We start from the raw sequence: 21020 nt of genomic DNA, 5'->3' as shown, positions 1-21020 counted from the left end.
GATTAAGGACAGATGTGACATACCTCCACTGTGAAGGTTGTGAATGATCTCTGATCACGGAGATTCTGTTTGCAACAAAGGTCTTGAATCTAGTGCTTTCATTTGAGATGTATTTTAGCACCGTGGTGCTGTCAGTCCAAAATGTAGATTCTTGTAAGGGCATTTGAAGCTCACCTTTAAGCATTTTGTCCATTTTAACTGCCACAACTGCTGCTGTCAGCTCCATTCTTGGAATTGTGACCTGTTTCAATGGTGCAACTCTTGACTTGCCCATCAGGAATGAACAATGCCTTTTGCCCTCTTCATTTGTTAGAACAAGGTAAGTGACAGTGCCATATCCATCTTCACTAGCATCTGCAAAATGGTGCATTTGTGCTGTCTTTATGGTTCCAAACCCAGTAGGTTTGAAGCATCTGTTCACTTTATAGTCTGTAAGTAACTTCAAATCATCCATCCATTTTTTCCATTTCTGAATGTGTTTGACTTCTACTTCTTCATCCCACCAATATTTCTCTTTACATAAGTCTCTTAGAATAAGCTTTGCTGGCAGTAAAGCAGGTGCTAGAAAACCAAGTGGATCATAAACTGAGCTAACAACAGACAGGATACCACGCCTTGTAGCGGGCTTGTTTTGCAACTTAATCTGAAATTTGAAACTGTCAGTTTCTGTGCACCACTGGATGCCCAGGGCACGCTCTGTGGGAAGGAGACTGTGGCTCAAATCTAAGTCCTTTTGTTCATGAGCTCTGTCTTCTTCAGGTATGGACAATAAAACTGCTCTGTTGTTACTCACCCACTTAGTCAAATGGAATCCCCCTTTGAGGCGTAGAGCTTGGAGGTCCTTTGCCAGCTTTATCGCTTGTTCTTCTTTCGTCACTGACCTTAAACAATCATCCACGTAGAAGTTGTTTAGAATGGTGTTAACAGCTTCCTCAGGAAATGTATCTCTGGCATCTTCGGCTGTTCTACGCAAAGCATAAGAAGCACAACTGGGTGAAGAAGTAGCACCACCACTTAATGTCTGCCATTAAGGCTACTGGCTCCTTTCTGAATCTTGTAAGGACGCCAATGAGTGTGTTAGTTAGGTCAGGGCCTTTTAGTAATTGTTCATTAAGTGAAATCCCCTGGTAGGTGGCAGTGCAGTCAAAGACCACTCGAATCTTATTTTTCTTTGGATGATACACTCCATGATGTGGGATGTACCACACTCTGCCTTCATTGCAATTCAGGCCTTTTTTGGGTACTTTGACAGCATAGCCATTGTCTATAATATCTTTCATGAAGGCTTTATAGTCTTCGTGGAAACCTGAATTTTTTCTCAATTTTCTTTTGAGTCCGATAGCACGCTGTTCAGCAATGCAGCGGTTGTTCAGCATTTTAAGTGATTCATCCTTCAAAGGCAAATTTAAACAATAGTGGCCACCTACCAGTCTTGCAGATTCTGAAGCTATGTGCATGAACTTGATGTCGTCTTGTAACATTTGCTCCTTTACTTCACAATTGCGCTCTGGAAAATCTGTGTTATACTGTTGCAGCAACATATCTTCGATCTCTGTTATTGAGACACGATTGATTGAATGTTTAGGCATCTTACCACTTTGTTTTGCGAGGTCGTCTATCTCTTTGTATGGTCCGCCAACTACCCATCCAAGAGCAGTCTTTATAGCTTGAGGTCCACCTCCTTGGCTAGATATGATTCGTGACTGCTTGAAGATTTCTGGATAGTTGATTCCTATTAAAAGATCAACTTTAGAGTCAATACGAGATAGACGTACCTCTTTAAGATATGTCCACTTATCGAGATCTTCTTGTAGTGGAATGTTTTCTCTGTTCACTGGAATGGAGACCTGTGTGAAGACTTTCGGCAAATCAAAATATTCAACATCATTGAGACCACAGACTTGTAAATCTGATAAAACAGAACATTGGGTTAGCATTTTTGAATCATCATCATAATTACTCATAGTTTTGAGGAATACTTGTGTCCTTTTCCCTTGAAGGTTCAGTTGTCTCTGGAGCCTTTCAGTACAAATTGTTACTGTACTGCCGAGGTCTATAAAGGCGTATGTTTCTACATACCTTTCACTTTTTTTGGATTTTACCTTAACAGGAACTACTTGCAGTGCACATTCTTCTCCAGTCTCTGTAAAAGTACAAATTCCAGTCTCGGTTGCCGTTTCAGTAGATGTTGCCACACTGGCCGTAGCTTTAAATACTGCTCCACTGTTCCCTTGAATGTGCAGAATATCTGGGTGCTGTAAAGAACATGTCTGACATTTCATTCTCTCTTTACAATTCTTACTTAGATGACCCTGTTTGAGACAGCGAAAACATAAACCTTTAGTTTTTAAAAAGTCTATTCTTTCTTTATGTGGCAATTATTTGATTTTTTTACATTCGGCGAGAATCTGCTGGTTACTGCAAAATGCACAAGGTTTTTTAAATGCACATGTATCATTAACAGTATTTTTGACAGAGATTTCTTGAGTCTCCCTTTTCGGCTACATCAGAAATATTGGTGGTGAAAATACTTCCTGATCTCTGTCCGTACTTCTGAGGAGACCTACTTTTATCAGTTTTTTTACTTTTTCTCCATGTTACCTTGTGTAACATCTCCATAAAAATGATCCATCATCATCCTCACCTGGCGATGTAGAAAGATAATCAATTCATCAATGCCTGCCCTTCTACCTTCCTTTTCTTTAAATTCAAAAGCCCAGCTTCTCCACTTGTCTCGTAAAGTGTATGGGAGCTTAGAGATTATTATACGAATATTTGGGTTGTTACTGAATGTATCTCGACTTTCTGCACTTGTCATTGCGTCTTTACAACTATCAAGAAAGGATGCATATTCTCTCAGAGCTGCACTATCATTTTGCTTTATTTGAGGCCATTTCAATGCCTTTTCCATGTATGCATCAGCTATGAATACTTCGTCACCAAAATAAATTTCAAGTTGCTTTCTGGCCTTTTCATAACCCAGACTCGATGGCAGTCACACACAGCCTTTAACTAGATCCTGAGCAGGACCTCTTGTGAATTGGATTAAATAATCTAATTTATCTTAAGGATTTTGTAGCACATTCCCAATAGCATTATCAAAGGCTCTGATAAAATATGCATAAGCTAATGGGTCTCCTGAAAATAAAGGGACCTGCCTATGAGGTACTTATCCACGTGGAGCTGGGGGTGCTGGAGCAGGCATTGTCTTTTGATCAGTTAACGATTTAGCCATTTCGGTGATTGCCTTACCACATTCGAGTTGGCCCCTTTGACTTTCAGATTGATTCTGCGCTAAGAGATCCATAAGACCGTGTCCGTACAATTGTGGCTGTGCTGAGGTAGTTAGTGACCGTATTTGCCTTTCAGACTCATCTAAACCTTTGTAAGATTCTATTAAGTGTCGATTGTTCAATCAGCACTGCTGTAGAAGGTGATGATGTGGCTGCGGCTTTCTGAGCTAAAGAATCAAGTCTAACATCAAGAGTATGTTTCAATTGAGGTGACGTCTTTCGTTTTTTTGACTTTAAACGAACCCGTTCTTAAAATTGCATCTCTTCGAACTGATTAACTAGCTGTTCATCAGCTTTATGTGTTAGCAGTCTATTTGTGTCTTCTAGCCACACCGTAGTAGTGACAGTGAATTCATTCCATTTCTTAAAGCTTTCAGCAAATGTCGTTTTCTGTTTCTGAATCGCTCCCTCCTTATTTAATATACAAAGTAGCTTTTCATGTAGTTCTTCTAGCTCTCTGTGCGTCGAACGAAAATCTTCAAATCTTTTAGCCACCATTAAGCGGTTTTCTGGAATGTTTCGAGACTTTCGATCTCAGCTATGAACACGTGAAGCTTATCTTCCCTCTGACTTATGTGATCTTTAAGATCTCTAATTATATTTTCTGACTTCGAGTCTGAACTCAGATCACTGCCGATCTCACTTGAGCTCTGTTTAGACATTGCCATGACAACAGTTCAATAAAATGACAGGACGTTTCCTGACAGCAGTTTCGTCACAATAGGGACGTTCCAACAAGGCAGATTACTTTCTTGAAACAAGGCTCCAATGACTCAAGCAAAGGCACATCCAATCATCCGAAATGTCTTTTTCCAAGACATCTTTTAATAATATCACAGTCTCTCAAATCTTCTCAAGGTACGGCGACCTTGCTTTCATTAATAATCATGTGAAGATAGTAGATAATTTCACAGTACCTTCTGAATGATTCAGTTCTTTTCCTTCGTTAACGAGTTCTGTAGCAGAAGTATCTTCTGTTCTCGAATGGTAGATTCCAGTTCAGGCCTTAGCCAGTTTTCTGACGAAAATGTAGCTGCTTTTTCCCAAAACTACCAAAGTTCTGTAGCTTCAACTCAAAAAATGGGATTTAACAAAAGCCTGACGCGCAGAAATGATTCCACAGACAAAACTTCTTGGTTTTTTAAAGTTTAGTTAAGTTTTGAAGTAAAATAGTTCACACAAAAGGAAAATTAAAATAACAAAAAAGGAAAAGTTAATGTTAAGAAAAGTTCAGTTCTAAGCTTAATCTTGTTACATCTCAAATCGTTACTTCTTACTTAACATTTCTGAACCATTTCAAAACGGTCAGAAAACTTTATGCTTATCCCATTTCTAAGCTTAAATGGGTGTTTCAAGTCCCTCTTTACTGGGACTTGTTCCAAACAAACTGAGCTTATTATCACACTGTTATTCAGTTATAGTAAGAAGGTTCTATCTCTTGTTAACTATAGGGGAAAAAGACTATACCATAAGCTATGACTATGAAAGACATTAATATTCTATTCAAATTAAGCAAACATCAATATGAGTTTAACTCAAAACTTTAACTTTCTAAGATTGGCTCTTACAGATACTTATAACCAGCTCTTATCCAAATAATGAACTAAGGGTGCTGCAAAATTCAATATTTGTAACAAATAATGAATGGTTTACTACATATTACCATTTTCAGTCATGAAGATTTTTTAGAAACAAGTGTCTGTGGAGTGATAAATGACTGTCAGGTGACAATTGTAGTGTTTTTGTACTGAATAATTATTTAAACAACTTTCATAAATACTGTAATGTGCAAGGCATAGTATAAATGGTAGCATTTTAAAGTTCTATCCACACTATGTCATTTTTATTTAAAACTCAAGAAATTGCTCACTATTTTCACCTTTCATCCCACACTACCTGAGTGTTTTTAAACCCCGAAAAATGGGGACTTCTGAAAATTCTCTCCAGAGCTATATACTGTATTTCTGAAAATGACAGCTCAACATTGAATTGTGGATGAGTGAAAATGTATGCTCTAATCGCACTAAGTTTACTGCGGTGCTTATTACATTTCATTGCTACAGGTACTTAGGGATCCATATCAATGACAGGTTTTACAGGTCTTGGAATACAGAGGAACTATATAAGAAAAGGCAGAGCTTTTTTCTTAAGAGACTGTGTTCTTTTAATATGAGTAGTAACATCTTTCACATCTTCTACAACTCTGTGTGGTGTGCTGGGCTAGTAACATCTCTTCAAGAGAGGCCCAATCAACAAGCTAATTAAAAAGGCGGGCTTTGTTATGGGACACACTCTGGACTCCCTGGAGGTAGTAGCAAAGGAGAGTATGAACAAAACTGCATGCCATTATGAACATTGCTGCACATCCTCTCTCTGACACACTAACACTGAGTACTTTCAGCCAATGAATTATTCAGAAGTGTGTCAAGAAATGCTACTGGAGCTTCTTTATACCAACAGCAATACAACTGTATGATGCCTCATTGTGACTGTGACTCCCAAGTCTTTCTATTTCTTTTGTGTACAGACCATTGTGTGTGTCTATATACAAGGGTGAGCAAAAGTAGGTTTACAATTGTTTGTATGGAAAAAGGCATACAGGTTATGATTATTACAATAGCTTTATTAACTTTACTAGCAAAATACCCGCGTTTCGCAGCAGCGAAGTACTGCCTTAAAATTTTTATTAAGAAGAAAAGTAAACCTTTTTAAGCCTTATATAGGTAGGCAGCCAACAACATGGGAGGCGTGGGGATGGGGGACCCAACGCTGCCTCACACGGCGACCGAGCTGCAGGCTATGGACGTATATATGTACATAAGTAGGATTCAGTTATCGTTGGGAACCCGTGTACCAAATTTCTTGAAGATAGGCACATTGGTAACAAAGACCATTCAATATGGCGGCCAACAATGGCATCATACCACCAAAATAAGTACGTACATCAGTTTCGGTTAGTGCAGGGAAGCCGCCTACCAAATTTCCTGAAGATGGGGCCATAAATAAGAAAGTTTAACATGGCGGACGTTGTCAACTGTTATGACAGTTACGTGTAGAATTTCGAAATGAAACCTGCTTAACCTTTATAATTAACCTGTAAGGAATGAGCCTGCCGAATTTCAGCCTTCTACCTACACGGGAAATTGGAGAATTAGTGATGAGTGAGTGAGTCAGTCAGTCAGTGAGGGCTTTGCCTTTTATTAGTATAGACTAGCAAAATACCCGCGCTTCGCAGCAGAGAAGTAGTGTTTTAAGGAAGTTATGAAAAAGAAAAGGAAACATTTTAAAAATAATGTAACATGATTGTCAATGTAATTGTTTTGTGACTGTTATGAGTGTTGCTGTCTTCAAGGATTTGATTATCATTATTTCTTTTAAACAGGTTCGTATTTGGAGGGTGTGTTGTGTTCAAGTTACATTCCATGCTTGTCTAGTCTATCCCTGACCATCTCATCTTCGTTGTAAACCGTTGTAAAGATAACAGGTTTCATTCATCGAAGTGATAACCACGCAAATCGGTACTCGTGAATCTAAGATGTTAAACAGGCATTCCTGGTATTAAGTTGTGGATTTGCCTGCGAATATTTAGCGGCAGCGTGTCTATGAACGCAATTTAAAATTAAGCTTTACACCTTGCTTTCCTATTTATATGTCTACAAAAGCTTGTTCAGCATCAGAGGGTTGTTCCTGTCCTACTGCATCAATAAACAGCTCGTCTTCCTCTTTATCTGAGACATCACACACTGCATGCACGGGTTTACCTTTCCCAGTCCTGCAAACTTTAGTGAAGTGCTTCAATTTACCACATTTTTTACACTGTCTTCCTTTAGCTGGACATTGACTTTTTCCACCATGTGGTTTGTTTCTGCAGTAGGTGAACTTATGAATATGCGTCTATGTGTCAGTCGCTTCATATTCTATTGCTGCCGTCTCAACTGTGTAATGCGTATTTTGATCAGTGCTCTTTGGAGCTCTTGCTTTTTGTCTGCATGCTGCGTTCACAGTCAGATCACGTGAGCCGCTCGGAGTACATGCATCGAAGGTTCTCAGCTGAGCTTGTGCTATCTCATGCGATCTTGCAATGTCCACGGCTTTATTTAATGTTAGCTGAGACCCGGAACTTAAAGTTTCTCTCGCACTTTTGCTGAGTTTGTGCCAAACACTATTCTATCCTTGACCATCTCATCTTTGTTTGCATAAGCAATTCACCAGCAATTTTAACTCCGTTACAGAGTGAAAAAAGTCTCGTTTATACCCTGCGACTTCTCATTAAACTTGTATCTCGCGAATATCGTTTTCGTCTTAGGCATGACAAACGCCACCAGCAACGTGTCTATGAACTTAATTTAAAGTTAAGTGTTGCACCTTGCTTTCCTATTCGTTTGCATAAGCACAGTCCTTCACCAGCAATTTTAACTCCGTTACAAAGTGATCAAAAGTCTTGTTTATACCCTGCGTCTTTGCATTAAACTTGGATCTCGCGAATATCGTATTCGTCGTAGGCATGACAAATGCCAGCAGCAGCGTGTCTATGAACTTAATTTAAACTTAAGGTTTACACCATGCTTTCCTATTGATATGTCTTCAAAGGCTTGTTCAGCTTCAGAGGATTGTTCCTCTCTTACTGCATCAATAAACAGCTCGTCTTCCTCTTTATCTGAGACATCACACACTACATGCACGGGTTTACCTTTCCCAGTCCTGCAAACTATAGCGAAGTGGTTCAATTTACCACATTTTTTACACTGTCTTCCTTTAGCTGGACATTGACTTTTTCCACCATGTGGTTTGTTTCCGCAGTAGCTCCACTTATGAATATGCTTGTATGCGTCACTCGCTTCATATTCTTTTGCTGCCTTCTCAATTGTATAATGCGTTTTTTGTTCAGCGCTCTTTGGAGCTCTTGCTTGTTCTCGGAGTACTGCGTTCACAGTCAGTTCACGTGAGCCGCTCGGAGTACATGTATCGAAGGTTCTCAGCTGTGCTTGTGCTATCTTGTGCGATCTTGCGATGTCCACAGCTTTATTTAGCTAAGACCCGGCACTTAAAAGTTTCTCTCGCACTTTCGCTGAGTTTGTGCCAAACACTAGTCTATCCCTGACCATCTCATCTTCGTTTGCATAAGCACTCACAAATATTTAGCGGCAGCTGCTGGATTGGATTGCTGCTGACGGACGGCCTTATATGGGCAGGCACTCAATTACGTGGGAGGCGTGATGATGGGGGACGCAACTCCTCCTCACACGGCGACTGAGCTGCAGGCTATGGCCGTATATATGTATGTTATAAAATCTGCTTAACTTTTGTAAGTAAGATGTAAGGAATGAGCCTGCCAAATTTCAGCCTTCTACCTACACGGGAAGTTGGAGAGTGAGTGAGTGAGTGAGTCAGTCAGGGCTTTGCCTTTTTCATTAGTATAGAAGATTAACTGAAAAGAATGTTACAACAGCACAGTGTACTTATGTATAATCTCATAAGTGCTCAAATTACCAGCCTTCATTATTTACCCCTTCTTGTATTCTGTTTGCTACATTCAAGCACACTTTAATAATAATAAGAAGAAACAAAGCAAATAATTTAAAAAAATAATACAATAATTAATAAATAAATAATACAAGAATAAACTCTGTGTTTTGCGTACTCACAACTGCAAACCTGCTTTGGCCCATCACTGTATATTTAGTTATCTTTTTATTAGGACTGGAAATCGATAAAAAAAATTACCTAATTAATTGCATTAATATATGTAATTAGTCGTGATTAATCACATCTAACATTAGATAGATAGATAGATACTTTATTAATCCCAAGGGGAAATTCACATTAAGACATGTAATTAGAACATTTATACATACAGTGGGATGCAAAAGTTTGGGCAACCTTGTTAATAGTCATTATTTTCCTGTATAAATCGTTGGTTGTTACGATAAAAAATGTCAGTTAAATATATCATATAGGAGACACACACAGTGATATTTGAGAAGTGAAATGAAGTTTATTGGATTTACAGAAAGTGTGCAATAATTGTTCAAACAAAATCAGGCAGGTGCATAAATTTGGGCACCGTTGTCATTTTATTGATTCCAAAACTTTTAGAACTGATTATTGGAACTCAAATTGGCTTGGTAAGCTCAGTGACCCCTGACCTACATACACAGGTGAATCCTATAATGAGAAAGAGTATTTAAGGGGGTCAATTGTAAGTTTCCCTCCTCCTTTAATTTTCTCTGAAGAGTAGCAACATGGGGGTCAAAAAACAACTCTCAAATGACCTGAAGACAAAGATTGTTCACCATCATGGTTTAGGGGAAGGATACAGAAAGCTGTCCCAGAGATTTAAGCTGTCTGTTTCCACAGTTAGGAACATATTGAGGAAATGGAAGACCACAAGCTCAGTTCAAGTTAAGGCTCGAAGTGGCAGACCAAGAAAGATTTCGGATAGACAGAAGCGACGAATCGTGAGAACAGTCATAGTCAACCCACAGACTAGCACCAAAGACCTACAACATCATCTTGCAGCAGATGGAGTCACTGTGCATCGTTCAACCATTCGGCGAACTTTACACAAGGAGATGCTGTATGCGAGAGGAAGCCTTTTCTCCACCCACAGCACAAACAGAGCCACTTGAGGTATGCTCAAGTACATTTGGACAAGCCAGCTTCATTTTGGAATAAGGTGCTGTGGACTGATGAAACTAAAATTGAGTTATTTGGGCGTAACAAGGAGCGTTATGCATGGAGGAAAAAGAACACAGCATTCCAAGAAAAACACCTGCTACCTACAGTAAAATATGGTGGTGGTTCCATCATGCTGTGGGGCTGTGTGGCCAGTGCAGGGACTGGGAATCTTGTCAAAGTTGAGGGACGCATGGATTCCACTCAGTATCAGCAGATTCTGGAGACCAGGAATCAGTGACAAATGATAGATAGATAGATAGATAGATACTTTATTAATCCCAAGGGGAAATTCAAAGCTGAAGCTGCGCCGGGGCTGGATCTTTCAACAAGACAACGACCCGAAAATCTGCTCAAAATCCACTAAGGCATTCATGCAGAGGAACAAGTACAATGTTCTGGAATGGCCATCTCAGTCCCCAGACCTGAATATAATTGAAAATCTGTGGTGTGAGTTAAAGAGAGCTGTCCATGCTTGGAAGCCATCAAACCTGAATGAACTAGAGATGTATTGTAAAGAGGAATGGTCCAAAATACCTTCAACCACAATCCAGACTCTCATTGGAACCTACAGGAAGCGTTTAGAGGCTGTAATTTCTGCAAAAGGCAGATCTACTAAATATTGATTTCATTTCTTTTTTGTGGTGCCCAAATTTATGCACCTGCCTGATTTTGTTTGAACAATTATTGCACGCTTTCTGTAAATCCAATAAACTTCATTTCAATTCTCAAATATCACTGTGTGTGTCTCCTATATGATATATTTAACTGACATTTTTTATCGTAACAACCAACGATTTCTACAGGAAAATAATGACTATTAACAAGGTTGCCCAAAATTTTGCATCCCACTGTAAATTATGAAGTAAATACACACTGAATCACAAGATAAATGTAGAATCAACACAAAGTAATTAAAACAAATAATAGGATAGTTTAAACTTAAACAATGACCTTAAACCTGAACTTTTACAAATAAGGAGCCTTGGCTTGAGCTGGAAGAACTTTTTGCACGAGTTGAGCTCCATCAAGGAGGGGGATGGGATAACAGGCTGCTTGCTGCTTGTGCTGATCGACATATTTACAAAACAAAAGATGCTGATGGAGAGATGTGAAGAAATTTAATGTCGGCTGGGATTATGAGTTTTTATGTAGGCTTCAGAGATTCTAGTGTTGAAGAGGTCTGACCAACAAATATTTCTCCTGTTGAAGTTGCAATGATTCAGATCCCTATATATGTAGTTATTGAATGCCTATAAATAAAAAAAGAAGGTATATTTACCACAGCATTTCCACAATATTTATTTTCAATATTCAGTAAAGACTTTAAACATGTGGAGCTTTTGAGTTTAATCGAACTTGTATTTGTAAGCAATACATACAACTATCTTTAACATAGCATATAGAACAACTAAATAACTCTAATAAAATATTAAACTAGGCCTATCATATTCACCTTTTAAGTAAAATAAAACAGAAACATTTGAATAAAAGTAAAAAGTGCACTCCTTTACAACATTCCCATCAGGAAATGTTTTTTTTATGTTTCCCCTAAATCCACACTACTTTAATTGAATATTCATTTGCACACTGCCAGGCTGTAAATGAATGTGAGAGGACTCTGATGGATCTGTCATAGTGGGCTATCTGTTCGGTTGTTGTACATGCCCTCAATTTGGGCTGCTGCAGATATGCTTGTGCAAATGATACATGTTTTCTGTCATAGTGATGCTTTCCATTGTTTCTTTTTACTAAATCCATGGTTTTGGAACAAATGAAACAAACTGGTTTTGAACTACCCGTAGGTTGTTAGTCTACTCATCTTTCATTTTTCTGCATCTATTTTTTTTATTTTTTTTTGGATGAAGCCATGCTCCCTGACACAGTTTCGTTTCTGTTATTTCTTTCTGCAGCATCCGCACATTTTACCCATGCACTGTAACAGTTGCACTGATTTGCCCTCCGTTGAGTGACACGAATACACATGCACACCTCAAGAAGAAGAAAAATTTGCTGCCCATCCCCTTTCCTCCCAATGTCCTGTACCTATGTAAGTATGTATTGTGATGCGTGAATCGCTGTCTTGCACCCCAAAACATGAGGCTGAGTGTCAGTACTTTAACAAAACCAGCTTTATTCAACTTGAAACAGGAATAGCAGGGTTATTTATTACAGTGGGAGCTACCACTCTCCTATACACAGAAACAGCAAATGGGCATAGTCTTCGCTAGGTCAGTGACCAAGTTATGCTTTTCCCTGCATTTATAATGTCCCTTGCATCACACATTGGCGACAGACTAGTATAGCGCAATCTCGATCAGCTCATAGTTGTTTCTGCAGAGCTCTGCTGCAGCGCTGTGAACCTGTGGTTGCCTCGCCATCCTGTTGGAGGGATGGTCCTAAAAGAGTCCAAAAACCTCATATCCCTCTCTTAGCTTTGTCCACACTGGTGTGGCCAAAGTGACCATCCAAGCCGGGCTCGGCCAGGCAGGAGAGTACGTCAGCACTGGTGTGTGCAGCCACGGAACAGTGGCGAACATCAAAAGCGAAAGCCTGCAAACTAATAGACCACCAAATGAGCTGGGCGTTCGTTTCCTTCTGTTTGTACAGCCACTGAAGCAGGGCATGATGAGTCACCAGGATCAAACACCATCCCCAGATGTAATAGTAATAAAGGGTCTCCACCGCCTACTTAATCGACAGGCACTCCTTTTCAGTAATCAAATAATTACGCTCCCTGGGTAGCAGCTTTCTGCTGAGAAACGTGATGGGGTGTTCTTCCCCCTCAAAACATTGTGAGAGCACCGCTCTGAAACCAAAAGCACTTGTGTCCGTTTGCAGAACACATTCCTTCGGAAAGTCTGGATTGCGCAGAACTGGGAATGAGGATAAAGCGGCCTTTAGGTCCGAGAAGGCTCTGTCACAAGCATTGGTCCAGACAATACTACGGTTCTTCCTGCCCTGTAGTACCCTGCGAGCCCAAAGAAGGCATGAACCTGCATCTGTGTTTCGGGGACATGGATATGCAAGCACCCCCACATTGTCCATTTGAGGCTTGAGCAAACCCTTCCCCATGGAATATGACAGGTAGTGGGTTTCTGACATACCCAGCCTGCACTTTTTAGGATTAGCTGTCAACCCTGCCAGCCGTAAACTGTCAGGCACAGACTGAAGATGGATGAGATTCTCAGTCATTGCTAAAATGACAACATCGTCAAGATAGGCACCCACGTATGCCGCATGAGAAGGCAGGATCTTGTCCATCATCCGCTGAAAGGTCAACGGTGCGCCATGGAGACCAAAAGGGAGCATCATAAATTCAAATAGCACATCAGGAGTGGTGAATGCGGTCTTCACGCAGTTGGACTCCTCCAAGGGTACTTGCCGATATGCCTTTGTGAGTTCTAGGGTGAAAATATATGAGGACTGCCCAGGCTTCACCAACAGCTCATCCACATACGCCTTCAGGTATGCATAAAACTAGCAGACTATACTTTCTGAGAAGGTTGGCATCCTTCAACATCTAGAGTAAGATGCTGCAGATGTTCTACCAGACGGTTGTGGCAAGTGCCCTCTTCTACGCGGTGGTGTGCTGGGGTGGCAGCATAAAGATGAAAGACGCCTCACGCCTGGACAAACTTGTTAAGAAGGCAGGCTGTATTGTAGGAGTAAAGTTGGACAGTTAACATCTGTGGCAGAGCGACGGGCATTAAGCAAACTCCTGTCAATCATGAATAATCCACTGCATCCACTGAACAGTGTCATCTCCAGGCAGAGGAGTAGCTTCAGTGACAGACTTTTGTCACTGTCTTGCTCCACTGACAGATTGAGGAGATCGTTCCTCCCCCACACTATGCGACTCTTCAATTCCACCCGGGGGATTAAATACTAACATTAATTTTATTTTTATTTTTTTTTTTTTTCATTTTTATTACTATTTAATATTGAATTTCCCCTTGGGATTAATAAAGTATCTATCTATCTATCTATCTATCTATCTATCTATCTATCTATCTATCTATCTATCTATCTATCTATCTATCAAACTTTGAAATCTTATTCAAACACCTAAAATCAATACAGAACCGAACTGAGCCGTCTGGCTTTGAGACAAGTATGATTGTGCTTCAGCACTCGCTTTTGCTCAAATGAATAACACCTAAATGAAGCATCTCCTGAACTTCTTTGCGTATCACCTTCCTTGTCACCTCTGGCAGGCGATATGGGGGCACCTGTACAGTAAGGCCGGGGTTATACTTCATGCAACGCATGCTGCAGCGGACACTCCTGCTATGCAAGCGTTGTACTATTTATACTTGCGCACGTACTTTATGTAAATCTGGAGGAATCCACCAGGTGGCAGTGCGAGATATTATCATGGTGAGAACAGGTTCGGCTTCGATGTGTTGTGAATTGCCTGGAGCACCCATTAAATTCCGATGACACCTTACCGCAATATCTCTGAAAAGGATGTTTAATGATTAAATACATCAGTCCAGGGATTTGTCCATTCCAGCTAGCATTGGGCAAGTGGCAGAAATAATCAATGGACAAGGCATCAGCTCATCGCAAGGTGAATACAAGCACTTACATACACTAGCGTCATTTTAGTGTATCCAAATCTGCATATCTTTAGAAGGAAACCAGAGCACACTGAGGAAACCCAGCAGGAAAACATGCAAACTCCAGGCAAGGGAATATCAGTGACGTGACTCCCTGCAAGACAGCAGTGCTAACGCTCCGCTGCCGTGTCACCCCCATGTGTGTAATTATTAACAGTATTCATTATTTAAACGAAATTACCGATTTATCTGTAGCATGTAACATACATACTTTAATGCATTTCATCATGAAAGTGATATGTATAAATCTAAGGATTCTAAATGTGCAGAGAGTTGGAATATCATATATTTAATGTGCTCGATGTGGTGATCTATAGCTGGCGATCCGCTGCTGTCAGGACCGGATGGAAGCCCTAGAAAAAAAAGACAGCACAGAAGATGGTATGTGAAACTTTTAAAATGTATCGTGTCATTACGATCGGAACTATGCAACGCTTGAATATAAAAGCACCACGAATACATCTGTTTGTCTGCATTTTGCTTCACCACATCGAACCATTCAATCAAACATCAAAGCGTGCACACCTGTCTCGTAGGATCCGCAAAGCTTTCTGTCACATGTAGATAGTAAACAGAGACTCTGACATCACATTCCAACTTTTAGCACACTGTGCCCCCCGACTTTTTGCTGGTACTGCAACTCACGCACGTGTTGCGTAAATTTCTGAGGACCTGCTCAGAGGACGCATTTAATGAACACTGAGAACACGTGGCAGCCATGATTCGGGCGCGTACGTGTTGTGAGCATGAAGTATAAACGAGCCCTAACAACAGGCGGTGTTACGATCTTCTGTTCTGCAATTGTTGTCCGGCTAGGCACAGCTGAAAAGATGTCAGAGTTCCTTTTGATTACCAAGAGCAATTCTGCTTTATGAGTGTCAACTAAGCCCTCACCTATAGCAACTTCTGTTTAAGGGGCCACTGCAGACATGACTATGATATTGCACAGTTCATGCCACTCCTTCAGCAGTTTAATATTCTAAACCTGTATGGGCTTCTGCAGCCCTAGAATCCTAACTTTATAATTCACGGGGGATATGTGCTCTTCAATGATTGCCGGACCCAACCACTCAGTCCAGAATTTATGTGGATTTGACAGAATCAACACCAGTACCCGATCACCCTTCTTAAACTTGCAAAGTTTACTTGTCTTGTCGTAATCACGTGAAAGTGAAGATTTTCCACCGCAATAGTTTACAGTCTGAAAATATGTTCGTGCAATAACACAACTCAGTCGACAAACCTGCCCCCTCCAGGTTTTGGATGAGTCTCTGTCTACTCTTCTCGAATAATGTCTAACACACACTGCGGTCAGCAGCCAAAGAGTAGCTCGAAAGGGCTCAGCCCCATAGACATCTGCAGAGACTGCCTAACAGCAAACAGTAGAAAGGGCACTACTGTATCCCACGAGGTTAGGTTATTATGGGTGACTTGTCGAATCATCTGTTTTAGGGTTTTATTAAATTGTTCAGTCAGGCCATTCAGAGCTTTTGCATAGCTGCATCATGATGCAAGACATAAAGGGCATGCTTGATCTGTCAAAATCTCGTGAGGAATACCATTATGCTTTAACATTTCTGAGAGTGCTTTTGCAACAGAGCAGGAGTTCTCTCTCTACAGCATGGCCACTTCTGGGTATCTTGTGGCGTAATCAACTCACCCAAGCATATACTGAAAGCCCCTTTTACTCTTGGGAAACGGGTCAGCAATGTCTAATCCTACCCTCTCAAAGGGGACATCTAAAATAGGCAAAGGTACAAGGGGTACCCTGGCGGGTCTGTGAGCGGAAATTATTTGACAGTCGGGACAGGCCTTACAAAATTGCTCCATATCCCTGTGCTGCAAACCAGTGGTTGCCTCAGCAACAGAGAAGTAGTTCTCCACAGACATGACAGGCACGCTTCGGCGTGCTGTCCCATTGGAGGTCCTAAAAGAGTCCAGAAATGTCACAATATAAATCAAGAAAACGAACACTAGTGCTACATATTGACATGTGCCGTATTTCTTTGAACCATGTAATATAAAATTTTAAACCTTTAAATGAAAATTTTATTTCATAAAATTTTTTAAAGATAGTATATAAATACGATACTGGGGGTGTATGTAATTCTTTAGGTTCACACATAACATTTTTATATTATTGTTTCATAATGTTAAAAAAAATTACATGAAAATGCAGCCAGGAACAAAGCACTACCAAAAGCGATTGCCTTGTTGCTGGCCCTGAATGAGACAATATTTTTTAAAGTGTTAAATAGGTCACATTAATCACAAAAATTGATGTTAACTTTCCCAGGCCTAATATTATATGTGTATGTATTTAAATACCTTTTAATTCTTTGACAATACAGTTAACAAAATTGTTGATATTTCTGGATTATCTTAAATTATAAACTTATTAGGATTAGTGGAATTTAATACTTTTAAAATAATATTAATATTGTAGCTGTGTTTACCCAAAATTCTGCAGCTTCAGCATGTTTAATGGGATTCTGGCAAAAAGCTTGACGCGTTGAAATGATTCCACAGACAAAATATCAAAGTAAAACAGTTCACACAAAAATAGAGAAAAAATTGATATAATAAAGAAAAGTTCTTGTTTAAGAAAAATTCCTTTCAAAGCTTATAAATCTTTTTTAATTTATTGAAGTTTGCTAACAGTTGAATCACTTCTAAACATTCAGAAAACTGTTCTTATCCCATTTTTATACTGTAAATGAGTCTTTCAGTCGCTGCTAGCACTGGGACCTATTCTAAACAGAAACTGAAACTAACTTAATTAACACACATATAATATACATATCTCAGATATAGCAAGAAAGTTTTATGTCATATTAACTTAGAGGGGGTAAAAGACTAAACCACTGTCTATGGCTATTGAAAGAAAATTATATTCCAATTGTGCATGTATTAATATGAGTTTAACATAAAGCATTAACTTTCTAGGATTGGCTCTTACAAATATATTTAAATATTTTACTTGCCCAAGTAAAAAAAACATGTAAATTGCAAAGATATACAGTACAATGCTAGAAAAAGAAGTGTTACAAATTAACATAGTTAACAGGAAAGACATTTATGGGAGTTAATGTAGAGGCATTGCCACTAGCTGTACAGAAAAAAAAATTAAAAAGATAAACCGAGAGTTGAAAACCTAGCCTGTCATAGCTAGTAGGCTTATACTTACAACTGCATTTTAGACCTCACTAACACCCAATAGTTATATCAGAATTATTTGCTGCTACATACATGAAGACTAAAAGATAAAATTGGTGGTATCACAAATGCAGAATTTCCCAGGCAGGCACACATTCTTGTGAGTCATTGACTGCTGATCTATAGGCTTGAAGACTGATAGACAAAGTGATTACATGTGTTTATGATAAAATGCAAATCATTGTTATGAAGAGCAATAATTGACTTTTTTTGTCTTTCTGATTTTTATGCTTAATAAATGTACATGGCCCCAACTTTCCTGGCTGGGGACAACAGCAGTGCAGTATACTGTATATAGATAGGGGAAATAAATCCTAGTATATTAACAACATAAATGAGGCATATTATTGTAATGGTATCAATGGAGGCACAATCAGGTCCTGAAGACAATCACTGAAGCAGTCAGCACAGGACTCGAGTTGGTGAAGCAGTGCCAACTCTCCAAGAAGACCATCACTTTTGCCAGGGCTGGAGAGCAGCCAAATCCCACCAAGAGATCATCATCTGCAGGCATTCTGACTTCAGCAAGAGATTGACAGTTACTAGTGTCTGTAGTAGTTTGCCCATCGAAGGAGAGAGGAAGAGCAGTGCCATTCACAGCACCATCGAAGAGGCAGAGAGAGCCTCAAGAGGCTGTGGCTTAGAAGAGGAGAGCCATGGCGTCAGATTAGCCAGCCGTCTGGAATTACACTAGGGTCTAATCAACCCTGGCGGGGTCAGCTGGAGGAAGAAGTATAATGTTGAAAGACCCAAAACACTTGATGATCCCAGGAACATCACTGATGAAGTGTCCAGACTGAGACATCAGCAGATGTATATTTATAGTATAGAATTTTGTAAAGTTCAAACCTAAACATTTACCAGGCCTTTTTTAAACTACTGCTTCCTGCTCAAAGAATTAGTTTTAAGAATTACTCAAACTGTAAAATGTAAAGTTTTTTTCTTTTTAAATTACTGTTGCATTTGTTTTGTTGGTTGCCTGGCACATGGTAAGCATACTTGCATATATTTGTATTACTGTTTATAACTTTATTCATAAACACCCATTTTTCTAGCAGCTTTAGATTTTAATTAATAATCTGAGTTTATTAAAATCAATGGATATAAAAAAAAGCCTTTACCTTTTAAAGTTCTCAGTTAAAAAGATCTTAAAACAACAGAAAACCATTTTGGATAATCTGAATTTTTTTTTAAGTCATTAAAACACTGATACCCATCTTTGTAAAATAAGAAACAGAAATAATAGATAAAAGTACATGTGGACATGATATTTTATATAGTACACTTTTAAGCTGAAAGTTCAGTGAAATTCATCTAAAGTTAATTTTCTAAGTTGCTTTCCATAATTGGAAGCAAAGAGGCAAGGAAACAAGCAATCTTTGCTTCCATTTGGGAGACTGGCGTTGGACTGACTGGAAAATTGGACCCTGTCTGGAATCAGAAGGGTGATAACACTGCTCTCAGTGTCGGGTAAGGTCATTGCTAGGGTCGTCCTGAATAGGATTCGTGATCCCTTCCTTACCGACCAGTGACACCTAAAAGGTCTACCATTGACCGCATCCTAACACTAAGGTTTCTCATGGAGTGCAAACACGAATATCAGCAGAGTTTCTTTGCAGCCTTTGTTGATTTTCTTAAAGCCTTTGACTCAGTTGATTGAGCAACCCTGTGGGATCCCCTCAAGGTTGCTGGATATCAAGCCTGTACACTGGTACTGTGAGTGCTGTGCAGAGTGGAGGCAAAAGCTTTGTGTTTTTCCAAGTTGATTCTGGGGTTCGTCAGGGGTGTGTTCTCGCTCCTACTCTGTTCAGTGCTTGCATGGTCGTGGTGTCCAGCAGCTGTGGACATCTGAATATCTGGACTTGCGAGTGTCCTGGATAAAAACCAAGATCCAGGCCTTTAATAACCTATTACACACAGTCATCAGCAGTGAGTCTGTCTGTGGAGAGAGTGTCAACCTTGTTGAGAGGTTTACTTACCTCGGCAGTGACATTCCTGTCTCTGGTGACTCTTCCTATGAAGTCAATAGACGGATTGGGAGAGCATGGGGGGTCATGAGGTTGCTGAAAAGGGGTGTGTGGCGCTCCTGATCTCTATGCAAAAGGAAGAAGGTCCAAGTCTTTAGAGTTCTGGTGTTTCCTGTCTTGCTATATGGTTGCAAGACATGGATGCTATCCAGTGACCTCATATGAAGACTGAACTCCTTTGGTACTGTGTCTTTTTGGAGAATCCTTGAGTACTGCTGGTTTGACACTGTGTGGAATGAGTGGTTGCTCACTGAGTCCCGAATGAGGCGCATTATACCTGCATTGTGAGGGAGCGTCAGTTACAGCACTACGGCCATGTGGTACAATTGCCCACATAACACTTGGTTGGGACAGATAGAGGGTCATTTCCGGAAGGTGGGATTGGAGCATGTGTCTGTGTGGGGGGTTGCCAACCAGGATCCCGAGCTATTTCGTCGTGTGATGAGTGCGGCAACACACTGTTCCAGTGCATTCTCCTCAACCTGAGGTTTTGCTACCATGAAAGATCATGCCTTGAAGAAATATATGGAAAATTGAAGTCAAGGAATTAGACGATAGTTATACGAATGTGAAAAATAGTTTTTAAGAAGCAAAATCAAAACCTTGTGAGCAATTTGGAATTACTTGTACATTAGAAAAACATTTCAAGAAAAATTGGAAATTAATTTGAGGCTTGTTGAAAATGTTTTGGTAATGTAAGCAATGTGGAAACAGTTTCATAAGCTTTATGACCTTAGTCTCGGAAAGCCTTTCTCCCATGGGGCGACTGGGATCTTTTTCTGAATGAGATCAAACCTGGTTGCGCAGAGTGCTACAAGAGCTTCCACTTGCAGCTAAAGTTACTTCAGTATACATGTACTTTGTGATCAAGCCTATGTCGATCAAATAGAGGAAGCTCTGCAGTTTACTTGTGACTTTACACTGTAGGAAGATAAGTAAATGAATCAAGATAAATACCATTTGATCTGGTTTTTATATAAGTAACATTTTAAATGCTTTTATGTAAAGACCATCACAAAACATAATGACAAATAGAACTTTGCATGATACCTTGGCGAGCTCTGTAAGCCATGCTGTTTCGTTGAAGGACAGGTGTGGGGCAGACTGACTTATACACTTCATGTCTACATATTGTCTGTTATTACTAAACATGAAAAACGTTTCTTTTTTAACGATGTGTTTACATA

At 39.8% G+C, this 21020-nt stretch overlaps 1 protein-coding gene across 3 annotated transcripts in view; it reads left to right on the top strand.

Moving 5' to 3' along the window:
- LOC120525748 (microtubule-associated protein RP/EB family member 3-like) overlaps positions 1–21020 on the top strand; it is a 242037-nt gene that overhangs the window by 156493 nt on the left and 64524 nt on the right. The window contains exon 3 of one of the 3 annotated variants that reach the window (XM_039748316.1): positions 11882–12018. The exons of the other annotated variants lie outside the window; for them this stretch is intronic. The gene's annotated coding sequence lies outside the window, so the exon portion shown is untranslated. The remainder of the gene's footprint in view (positions 1–11881; positions 12019–21020) is intronic. 3 annotated transcript variants of the gene reach the window in all.

Source organism: Polypterus senegalus, chromosome 3 (genome assembly GCF_016835505.1).
Source record: "Polypterus senegalus isolate Bchr_013 chromosome 3, ASM1683550v1, whole genome shotgun sequence".
Lineage (NCBI taxonomy): Eukaryota > Metazoa > Chordata > Cladistia > Polypteriformes > Polypteridae > Polypterus > Polypterus senegalus.
The sequence above is the reverse complement of the archived record's forward strand: the minus strand, read 5'-3'. Positions and strand labels throughout refer to the sequence as shown.